Below are 12,649 nucleotides of genomic sequence, written 5' to 3' on the forward strand. Positions count from 1 at the left end.
AGCAGAACTACCAGGTGGGTCTCTGTGTATTGCAAGCTTGGGATACAATTTTCTACCCTTTGGTTCACAAGACTTTGTCTCCTTCCAGCTTTTACTCTGGCAAAAAACTGAAGAGATATTATTACTTTATTCTTAGAACACACTCAATCTTAGAAAAAAAATCCCCAACCCTGCAGTCAGAGACCTTCTTTAAAATATTATTCGTTTGGGTACAACGTCTGAGTTTGGCTCACGTGTCCAAGCTGCTTCCATTACCCCCAGGCCTTCAAATCAAAAAAAAAAAAAAAAAAAAAAAAAAAAAAAAAAAAAAAAAAAAGCAAAACAACAACAAAAAAGAAAAAACAAAAACAAACAAAACAACAAAAATGAAATGAAAACAAAACAAAAAGCAAACAAAAATAAAAAACAAAAAAAAACAGAAAAATAAAACAAAATCCTACCAAAGAATAAAAGAAACATAAAAGTGGGATGTTTACTTTAAATGTGACAAAATACAAGTGCTCTAACCCTCTCATAAATGTCACCCCCCAAGATAGTCTGTGATGCTATAAGAGATTTCATTGGAAATTATTGCTCTCTCTATGACAAAGATTGTAATCCTCTTTCAACTTAAAATGGGGAATTCTTCAGCCCGGAAAGTAAGAGGGGAACTGCTCCAGTATAAGCTTTATGAGTTTCCAGCATCTTAGAGGGCTCCTGTACAAAGTGAACTATGAAAATAGGTCGCAAGTTATTTAAATGCCTTACTGATAGTGGAGCAGTTTAAACAATTTTAAGACAAGAGGACCCACAAGCCTGGGAACTACTTCTTGGGTCCCAACTTCTAGGCATAGGAGGTTTCTCCCATCCCATTATGACCAAACAAGCCTACAAATGTGAGAAACCTAATAGTCTATGGGCAAACTTTCCCTGATTTGAGTGATATTGCCATCAATCCTCCAGGAACAGATATCCTTGAGGCTCTGGAGATTACTCTTTCCAACTAGTCATCAAAAGGATAATACAGTAGGGTGAACAATTATGCCTGCAGGAAGAATTATACTCATATAAACTTTAAAAATATTCCTTGGCTTATCCTCAATTCTAAGGACTGCTGTTAAATATAACACTCCATGCCTGAACTGGCTCTCCATTGAGCCTAAGTTGAACAATATCCTCTATCAAGGGAGAAACTCAAAGTGCTTGAACAATTAGTAAAAGAACAACTCAAAATTTACCATATATACACTTCTCTCAGTCCATGGAACACACTGTTCTTCATTATAAATAATAAATTTGTACAGCTAGAAGATTTAAGGTTAGCTAATAAAACCATGCAGGTTTTGGTGCGCCCCCCCCCCCCCATAGGATCTAGCCTCATTTCCTCCATTCCTGCTAATGTTGCTCTGTTAGTAACAGACATTAAAGGCTAAATTTTCTCTATGCAGCTGCACCCACAGGATGACCAGTGATTTCAACTCTCAATGCCCTCCATTAACAGTTATGGGCAGGACTCATTATGTAAGTGAATTGTCCTATCCCAAGAGATAACAGACAGTCATATTACTGGCCAGAAGCCATTGCCACAGCATTAGGATTCCACTTAGACAACGATTTCCACATTTATCATTATATGGATATATCTTGATGTGGCAACACTCCTCCAACCTCCTACCAACTTAAGGATCACATAAATAAACTTCTCTATCCTCCATAGTTTATAAAATATCCCCACAAAATACAGCTTATTCCATCCATGACATTCATGGGAACAGAACTTTCCCTCTCTAAACCATTCTAACCTTCTCTCAAACCTTAATTCACACTTCTCTCCAAAGGTTTTTTGGAAACTTTAATTGTTTTTGACCATGACTGTCCCTTCTCATCAGTACCCTACAGCCTCTCTTTGATCTACTAAAAGGAGATAAAAATGACTCCTCCCAGTGAGCTCTTTCTTCTGAGGTAAGTGAGGCTTTAGTCACCATTAATGCATCCCTAAAATCATGACACTCACTAAGTCTGATCTAACGATGAGTTTATGTCTCACCCTTCCCTATTCTTGTGGGAGAACTGTATCAGCCCCAGGGAGTGCTTAGATGGCTCCACAACCTAGTAGGCAATGCACCTAAAATTCTAACTCAACTTGAAATACTCAGTATCGTACCTAGAAATGACAGGCATAGAGCACTTCAAACATTAGAAAAATAATCCAATATCCTTTTCATCCCCCTTTTTTTTCTCTCTGATATTTAATAACACTCAGAAATCACTCCCACTTTGCTATTAGCCTTTAGGATTCCTGGGACAAATTTATAATCTTTACCCCACCAAAAGATAGTTTTCTGCCCTACATCAGCTGTGCACAATACAATCTACTCCCAGCTCTTTAAAAAGAGCTGAGGCACCCTTAGATTTTACTCACCAAGAAAAGAGGGGTGTCCCAACCATTATATACTACTCCTATGAGGATGAAACCCCACTATTCTATTCAGAGAGTTTCCCCATCAGTTTCCCAACATGAGAAACTTTATGCTATTTATTTAGCTCTCAAAAAGTCAATGAACATTGTAATCCTTTCTCAGACAGTATATATCCTGGTTATCAACATCCTTTGTCAAATTAGATGCCAATCCACTATCACTCTGTTTATCCTAATCTCCACCCTCTTACAAGGAAGAGCCACTCCTCTATACATACAGAATGTAGAGGCTCACAGTCCACTGCCAGCTTTGAGATGTGAGGGAAACACCCTTTCTGATCAGACAGCCTCTATAGGAGCACTCACAGCCTTTGCCATTTAAGCACATCAATTGCCTTTATGCACACTCTTATAAAAGGGTTTCATATAGATTTCCTCCACATGGCTTTTACTCAACATCAGAGGATAATTAAAACATGCTCCTCTTGTGCGTCATTTGTTCCTACCACTGCTTTACAAACTGGGCGTTTCAAAACCAATTTGTTCTGTCAAGTTGATGTCAACCACATTCCCCAATTTGGCCACCCCAAGAATATGGTTTTCATTGTTGACACAGGGTTGCATTCAATATGGGCTATAGCCCAAAGGGGAGAAAGCCCAAAAGGATTAATTTATCATATGTTCTTCACCTTTGCCATCATGAGCATCCTTAAACAGGTGAAAACTGGCAATGGCCCTGCTTTTACTAGTTCTAAATTCAAGACCACTATTCACATGGGAGATTGATTATCATATAATGTAGAGAGTTTTTGGTGCCACTTAAAGGATATCAGCAAGAATATTTGACATTGGGCCAGGACAAGGAAGTAGGCTCCAGATATATACAACTGACAAAAGTATTCATTATATCTTGTTCATCATGCTAAATCCCTAGAAAATGTGAATATGGAGCTTTGTTTATTGCCTTGTTTATTCCTTGACATGAACAAGGCTGGGAAACATTTAACTGGTGGAACCAAAACAAATGTCACCTCTGCTCCTTGTACCAACACCATAATGCTTGTGATGGGTATGAGACATGAGAAGTAAGACAACACACTCAAGACTGTCAGCTATGCATTAGTACTGCCTGCTGTTTACCACCCCACTCCCCAGGGCAATGTGAACCATGACAAGCTGGCATCACTGAAGAACACATCACTGTAGTCCACGACATCACTGCTACTTAGAAGACTGTGGATAGTCACTCTAGAAAGCTGTAGTGTAATGGTTGTGAGGATGCCCAGGACATCCTCCCTGCATCCACTGGCACTGCCAAGGCAGTAGGAAAACTCATTTCAGAGCATAACCAGCTTACTGGCATCCTTCTCCCAAAATGGCCATATACACAGTCAAAAACGAAGCCTGAAGCGATTAAAAAAAAAAAAACTGAAATAATGCCTTGTATTTTTTTGTTAAATATGTCTCCTCTTTATTTAATTAAAGTTTTTTTAATTGAACAGCTTTATTTAAAAAAACAAAGATAAATGTATAGATTTTAAAAGCTTTTTGCATAAAAGTTTACGAATACATTTCTGTCAGTACTTGATTTTTTTTTAAAGGTTTGATAGTATGCATTAAAATTTTACTATTTACAATGAGCATAAAGGTCATGTAAAGCAAGATGTAACCTGGAAATAGTCAAAGTTTTCTTGGTGTATAAAGGTTAAGCATAATGATTTTTCATCATTTTTTTGCCATTGTTTTTCTTGAACTTCATATAGTCTGTGAGTTGTTTCTGGGGTGTTCAGAGCTTTCTGGAGTTGGTATCCAATTATCAGTGACTGTCTGTTCTTTTGTGACTGGGTTACCTCACTCAGGATGATATTCTCTAGATGCATCCATTTTCTGAAGGATTTCTTAAAGTAATTGTTTTATGATAGCTTAGTAGTACTCCATTGTGTAAATATACACAATTTTGACATAGCAAAAGACACTGTTGAAACCGTCCATCAGGTCTTACATCTAAAACCCATAGTCCACAAAATTAGAAAATTTTAATGAAATGGCCATCTTTGTAAGATACTTACAAAGATCAGCTAAACCAAATCCAGGAACACATCAAAAACATGATCCATCCACCAGGAATACAGGAATGGTACAATATAAGGAAACATATATGAAGAAATTAGAAGGGAAAAAACCACATATTATCACACTAGATGCTAAAAAGCCTTTGATAAAATAAAGAAAATACAACACCCCTTCATGTTAAAGGTATTAGTGAAATCAGAGGAAAGAGCACATACCTAAACATAATCAAAGCAATACACAGCAAGCCAATAGCCAACATTGAACTAAATGGAGAGAGACTATAAAGCAATTCCAGTAAAATCAGGATCCCTCCCTCCCTCCCCCACCTCCAGTATAGTACTTGATGTTCTAGCCAGAGCAATGGGAGAACTAAAGTAGATCAAGTGGGCACAAGTTGGAACGGAAAAAGTTTAAGTATGGCTATTTGCAGATGAGTTGATAGTATACATAAGCAACCACAAAAATTCTACTAGAGAACTTCTACATGTGATAAATATCTTCAGTAAAGTAGCTGGTTGCAGTAGTTCAAAGAAACCAGTAACCCTCCTCTATACAAATGATAAATGGGTTGAGAAAAAACTAAGGAAACAAGATCCTTTACAATAGTTACAAAAATACAAAATAACTCGGTGTAATTCTAACCAAACAAATGAAAGTTTTGAATGAGAACTTCAACTCTCCTTAGAAAGAAATTGAATATGACTTCAGAAATTGGAAAGGTCTCCCAGGCTCATGAATATGTAGGATTAACATATTGACAATGATCATCTGTCAGTCTGTATTGTTTTTTCTATACCGTAATGTAAAATGAAAAGAAAGGAAACAGAGACTTGGTAGTACCATGTGGGAAGGTCCAGAGGGAGTGAGGCAGCACCTGTAGGGCTACATTTGCCTCTCTAGCTGCAGAAGCTGTAGGTAGTATGAGCTGCACAGTGTGAGAGGGAGAACAGATGTCTCCTGTTTGGTTTTTTTTTTAGACTTCATGGTAGTGGCTTGAGCATCAGGGCTTTTGCTGCAACTGAGGGTTGGGCTTGGGGCAATGTGCTGCCATCCAGAATGTAGCTCTGTTAGCTGTATAGCAGCCTCCTAGGTGAGGCTGGGGGAAGCTTGCAAAGCAGACAGTGGAGGTTAGTTGCAGTAGCAGGGTGAGGTACATCCGAAATGAGATCTGGAGACTACAGCTAAAAGTCAAAGGTGCAGGGAACCAGGAGCAGATGGTGAAGGACTAAATAGCAAGAGCAGGGAGAGTAGGGATAAGGAAAGAGGGTCAAAGGGTGAGGGAGTGGAGGAAGTGGAGGGAGGGAGGGAGGAAAGGAGAGAGAGACGGAAGGCAGGAGAGGTAAAGAGGTGAGTCTTTTTAACAAGTATGAAATATTACTCATGGTCTTTGTTTAATCTGGATTTCTGCTGTGGGTCTGGATGGGTCATCAGCTGGAGTATGCTCCAGTTAAGCACGGCCCACATCAGGCACTACTTGTCGGTCTGTGTTCTGCTTGATCACAGGGCATGGCTCTTTGGGAGGCAAAAGGCAGGGAGCTTGACTATACTTATCCCATGCCACGGCTGAGCAGGTGATGGGCTTCAGGGATTCACTAAGTACTGCTTTGCGGGGGGAGGAGAATGCAGTCTGACACATGAGAAAGCCAACGCTACTATTTCTTACCTTCCAGGAATCTAGTCATGGCTAGAAAAGCACACAGAGAAGACAGTAATATAATTTCAACAGTCCATGCACCAGAAATGAGACCAGGGCCACTGGGAGCCCACGGGCAGAAGACTGCATCTAGCCTGGGACCTGGGCTGTAAGTGCCAGTTTTGCTCATTGGTAAAGGTAGTAGCAGTTGTCTGAGGCGCATAGTGGCTTTCTAAGGGAGATTTACGCAGTAGCTCCCTTTCTAAGGGAGTTTTAGGCAGTGGCACTGTAGGTGAAGTGCTCCATGTTCTGCATGGCTGTTCTTGAGGAAAGAGACAGTACTTGATTTCAAACTGTTTACTGATTGTTCGTAGTAGGAAATGGATGTATATCATACCAACTTCTTGGGGTTTTCTGACAGAAAGAAATTTACATAATCTTTAAACAAACCCAGTCCCACAGAGTATAGTAGGTAGAAAACTCTGACACAAGAAGGAAAACTGTACTCTAGGGAAAGCGAGAAAATAATCTTCTGGCAACAAACCCAAAAGAAGATAGACACACAAACATAATTCTACTCATATCAAGATTAATACAAAAAAATTTACTATTCCTTAAAATCTCTTAACATCAATGGAGTCAATCCCTTAATTAAAAGACATAGACCAACAGATTGGATAGTTAAACAGGATGTAGCATTTTGCCTCATGCAGGAAACTCATCTCAGTGACACAGGTAGAGTAAAAGGCTAAAATATATTTCCAAGTAAATGGTTTCATGAAGCAAGATGGAGTTGTCACTCTAATATAGAATAAAATCAACTGTCAACCAAAGTTATCAAGAAAGATAAGGAAGGATACTTTATACTCATCAAAAGAAAATTATCCCAAGATGAACTTTCAATCCTTAACATCTATGGTCCAAATGCAAGGGAACCCACATTCATAAAAGAAATTTTACTAAAGCTCAAAGAAACATTGCAGCACACACAATAATAATGGAGATTTCAACACCCCACTCTCATCAATGGGCAGATCATGGAGACTCAAAGTAAACAGAGACAAATTAAAACTAACATAACTTATGAAACAAATATATTTAAAAGGTATCTATTGGACATTTCATTCTAAAACAAAAGAATATATAATTTTCTCAGCACATCATGATATCTTCTCCAAAACTGAACATTTAATCAGTCACAAAACAGGCATTAAAAGATACAAGAAGATTGAAATAATTCCATGCCTCCTATCAGATCAACATGGACTAAGACTGGACTTCAATAACAACAAAACAACAAAAAACCCACATAAACATAAAAGGTAAACAATGCTTGACCCAAAGACAACTTGGTCAAGGAACTAATAAAGAAAGCAATAAAAGACTTTTTAAATAATTTAATGAAAATGAAGGCATAACATACCTAAACATTCAACACTAATAGCTTGACAGCACACCCGAAAGCCCTAGAGCAAAAAGAAGCAAATACACATGAGAAAAATAGATGGATGAAAATAATTGCACTCTGAGCTAAAACAAACCAAAAACAAACAAAAAGAAACTATACGAAGAATCAACAAAACCAGGATCTGTGTCTTTGGGAAAATTCACAAGATAGATAAACCCTCATCTATAATAAACAGAGTGCACAGAAATTGTATACAAATTAACAAAATAAGAAATGAAAGGGGAGAAATAACAACAGAAACTGAAAAAAATTTAAAAAATTGCTAGATCCCACTTCAAAAGGCTATACTCAATAAAACTGCAAAATCTGGAGGAAATGGACAGTTTGTGACACAGATAACAATTACCAAGGTTAAATCCAGATCAGAAAAACCACCTAAACAGTCCCATAATACCTAAAAAAATAGAAGTGGTCATTAAAAGTCTCAAAACAAAAAATCCCAGTATTTAGTACAGAATTCTATCAGACCTACAAAGAAGACCTAATACCAATAATCTTCATACTATTCCACAAAATAGACACAGACGAAACACTAGCCAGTTTTTTCTTTGAAGCCACCATTAAGCTTATCCCTAAACCACGCAAAACCCCTATAAAGAAAGAGAACTTCCGACCAATTTCTTTTATAAGTATCAATGCAAAACTACTCAATAACTTATTTCAACTGAATCCAGAAACACATTAAAATGATCATTCACCATGATCAAGTAAGCTTGATTCCAGTAAAGTTGGTACAGTTTATCAAATTCAAAGGAAAAAAAAACAAAAAAACAAACAAAAAAAAAAACACATGATCATTTCATTAGATGCCAAGAAAGCATGTGATAAAATTTAAAGCCTCTTCATGATAAAAGTCTTGGAAAGATCAGGAATTCTAGGCCCATGACTAAACATAGTAAAACCAATATACAACAAACCAGTAGCGAATATTAAACTAAATGGAGGTAAATTTAAGCAATCCCACTAAAATCAGGAACTAACAAGGCTGCTCACTCTCCCTCTACCTATTCAATATAGTACTAAAAGTCCTAGCCAGAGCAATCAGACAACAAAAAGAAGTTAAAGGGATACAAATTGGAAAGGAAGATGTAAAACTTTCAGTATTTGCAGATGTTATGACAATATACTATAGTGACCGCCAAAATTCACTGGAGAACTCCTAAGCCTGATAAACAACTTCAGTAGATTTAACAAAATATAAATTTAACTCAAAGAAATCAATAGCTTTCCTCTATTCAAAAGATATACAATCTGAGAAAAAATAGAGAAATGACACCCTTCACAATAGTCACAAACAATATAAAATATCTTGGTGTGTCCCTAATAAAGCAAGTGATAGATCTGTATAACATGAACTTCAAGTCTATGAAAAAGAAAATTGAAGAAGACCTCAGAAGGTGGAAAGATCTCCCATGGTCATGGATTGGAAGGATCAACATGGTAAAAATGGTCTTGCCTAAAACAATCTACAGATTCAATGCAATCCCCATCAAAATTACCACTCAATTCTTCAAAGAGTTAGAAAGAGCCATTTGCAAATTCATTTGGAATAACAAAATACCCAGCATAGTAAAAAAAAAAAAATATTCTCAACAATAAAAGAACTTCTGGGGGAATCACCATCTCTGACCTTATGCTGCATTACAGATTAATCTTGATTTAAAAAAAATGCAAGGCAGGTAGATTAATGGAAAATAATTAAAGACCCAGAAATGAACCACACACCTGTGGTCACTTGATCTTTTACAAAGGTGCTAAAATCATCCTGTGGAAAAAAAAAGAGTATTTTCAACAAATGGTGCTGGTTCAACTGGAAGTCAAAGGTGAAAGAATGCAAATCGATCTATTTTTATCTTTTTGTACAAAATTTAAGTCCAGTGGATCAAAGCTCTCCACATAAAACCTGATACTTTGAAACTAACGGGAGAGAAAGTGGGGAAGAGCCTAGGACACATAAGCAGAGGGGAGAATTTCCTGAACAGAACACCAACACAATATTTTATAAACCCCAAAAGAGCAATTCTCAACTTCTCACAGAAGAACAAAAAATCTGGAATAGCAGAAACAATCTGGTACAACTAAAATAACTTTTGGGGTTATTTTTACCTCATGCTATAGTACACACCAATAGTGATAAACTCAATTGTATTGGCCAGAAACAGCTATGCTGATCAAAGACCCAGAGACAATTTCCTGAAGAGAACACCAATGGCTTGGGTTCTAAAATCAAAAAGTGATAAACAGGATTTTATGAAGCTCCAAAGTTTTTATTTTCCCCAAAGAGGTAAAAAACACTGTCAGTAAAACAAAAAACCACCATACAGACAGGAAATAGATCTTCACCAACCCTACATCTGAGAGATGGCTAATATCCTAATTTATAAGGAACTCAAGAGGGCTAATATCCCAATTTACAAAGAACCAACAACCCAAATAACCCAATTAAAAATGGGGTACAGAGCAAAACTAGAATTCTCAACAAAGAAATTTTAAATGGCTGAGAAGCACTTAAATATTCAAAGTTTCTAGACAACAGGGAAACACAAATCAAACTAATCCTGAGTTTTCATCTCATGCCCATCAGGATGGCTAAGATTAAAACCTCAAGAGATAACACATGCTGGCATGGATGTGGAACAAGGGAAACACTTCTTCATTGCTGGTGGGAGGGCAAACTTATACAACCCCTTTAGAAACCAATCTTATTTTTCAGTTTCTAAGAAAACTGGGAATAGTTCTACCTTAAGACCCAGCTATCCCACTCCTGGGTTTATACCTAAAAGAAGCTCCAAGTTCCCAACAATATACTTGTTCAAGTAAGTTCATAGCAGATTTATTTATAATAGTCAAAAACTGGAAACAACCTAGAGGGCCCTCAACTGAGGAATTGATAAAAAAAATGTGGTACATCTACACAATAAAATACTATTCAGCTATTTAAAACAGAGACATCATGAATTTTGCAAGTAAACAGATGGATCTTCAGATTCTTATTTTCAGTGAGGTAACCCAATTTCAGAAGGACATGCAAGGTAGATGATCACTTATAAGTGGATATTAGCCATAAAATGCAGGTAATATGCTACACTTCACAGTCCCAAAAAGCTAATTAGAAAGGAAGACTGAAACAATAGATAATGAATGTTACTTAGAAGGGGGAATAAAATGGCCATAAGAGGCAAATGAAGGGAAGTAACTGGTAGGGCGAGAGTATGTGGAGTGGTATGGGATTGTCAGTGTCAGGTGTGGGAAAGTACAGGAGAGATGTCTAGATGGCCCTGAAGATAAATTGAAATCTGCAATTGACCATGAGGAGGAGGAAAGAGTAGGTCTTCACCTGGACCAGACAGATACCTGAGATAGGTGAAGGGCCTAAGAACCAATGAGGGTAAACTTAGCTGTGACTCAGAACATTGGATATGTGGAACCTGAAGAGGTTATTCCTCCTGTAACCAGATAGAAACCCTAGTGAAGTGATAGAGAGACCAACATACCTACAAAATCTTCAACCCCAAATTTATCCTGTCTATAAGAAATGCAGGTACGGGAAATGAAGAAGAGACTAAGGGAATGACCAACCAGTAAACAATCCAACTTCTGACCTATACCATATCCAAGCACCAATTCCCAAGACTACTAATGATACTCTGTTATTTCTGCAGACAGGAGCATATTTTTCTCTGAAAGGATCCACACAGCAGCTGACTCAGACAGATAAAGACACCCATAGTCATAAAGTTAATGGAACTTGGGACTCTTACAGAATAGGAAGAAGTATAGGAACTCAACAGGAAGACTAACAATGCCAACTAACCTGGACCCTTGAGGGCTCTTAGAGACTGAACAACCAACCAAAGAACATACACAAGCTGGACCTAGACTTCCCAGAATATATTTGGCAGATGTACACCTTGCTCTTCATGTGGGACCCAAACAACTGGAGCTGGGGTTTCCAAAACACTGTTGTTTGTTTGTGGGTTATGTTTCTCTAGCTGAGCTGCCTTGTCTGGCTTCAGTGGGAGAAGTGCCTAGCCTGGCAAAGATTTGAAGTGCCAGTGTAAAGGGTTACACTGGGGCCTCCAATTTACTAAGAGGTGAAGGTCAGGGGTGATGAGGGAAGGATTGTCAGAGGGGGTGGCCAAGAGGAAGGTAGTGTACAGGATATAAAGTGAATAAGTAAAAAAATAAATTAAAAAATAAAAATAAACCTCCAGGCTACCAGGCATGATGGTGCAAAACTATAATCCCAGCATTCAGAAAGCAAAGACAGGTAAGTCTCTGAGTTCCAGGCCAAACTGGTACACACAGTGAATTCCAGGACAGACAGGGATACACAGAGAACCCTGGCTCAAAAGAAAACTCTTCAGGTTTACAAGTTTTATGCGAAAACTCTATCAATGTAAAAGAAGCTAATTTGAGGTTTTTACAGTCTCCTTTACACTAGAAAAGAATATTGATTTAGTAATATACCAGAAGTTCCAGCCAGATGATGAGGGCCATTAAGAACAGCACTGAAAAAAGGTGTTCAATTATTCTGAAAAGAATGATACTGGTAATGATAGTTGAGGTAGTGCTGCTATTTGTTAGTAATGAATAAGATGATGGAAATAAAGATAATGAGGAAGAAGAGAAGGAGCAAAATGATGATAGTGTTGATGATAATAATATATGATGGTGATGATGAGTTTCATGGTGGTGATGATGATGATGATATAAATGGTTGCAATGAAGATAATGAGAGGAATGCTGATGATAATTATGACTATAGTGGTGGCATGATTGTTCACTTGGAAAATACCAAAGGACTTACCGAATAAAACAAAGCTCTCAGAAATGATAAATGAGTTAGCCAAGTTCACATATGAAGATGAGTATTCTAAAAATAAATTATATATGAACTGACAATAAAAATGAAACAAAAATGATTTTAACATACAATGTGTAATCTTCCAATAAATAAAATAATATGTTTGTAAATTTAAAATAAGTGTATCTAAAAACACAGAATTTAATATGGAAAAACTTCAATATGTTAAAGAAGTTAGTTTTCCCAAATTGATGCAGTCTTACCAATACC

This window comes from Micromys minutus (assembly GCF_963924665.1).
Source record: "Micromys minutus genome assembly, chromosome: 5".
Taxonomy (NCBI): domain Eukaryota; kingdom Metazoa; phylum Chordata; class Mammalia; order Rodentia; family Muridae; genus Micromys; species Micromys minutus.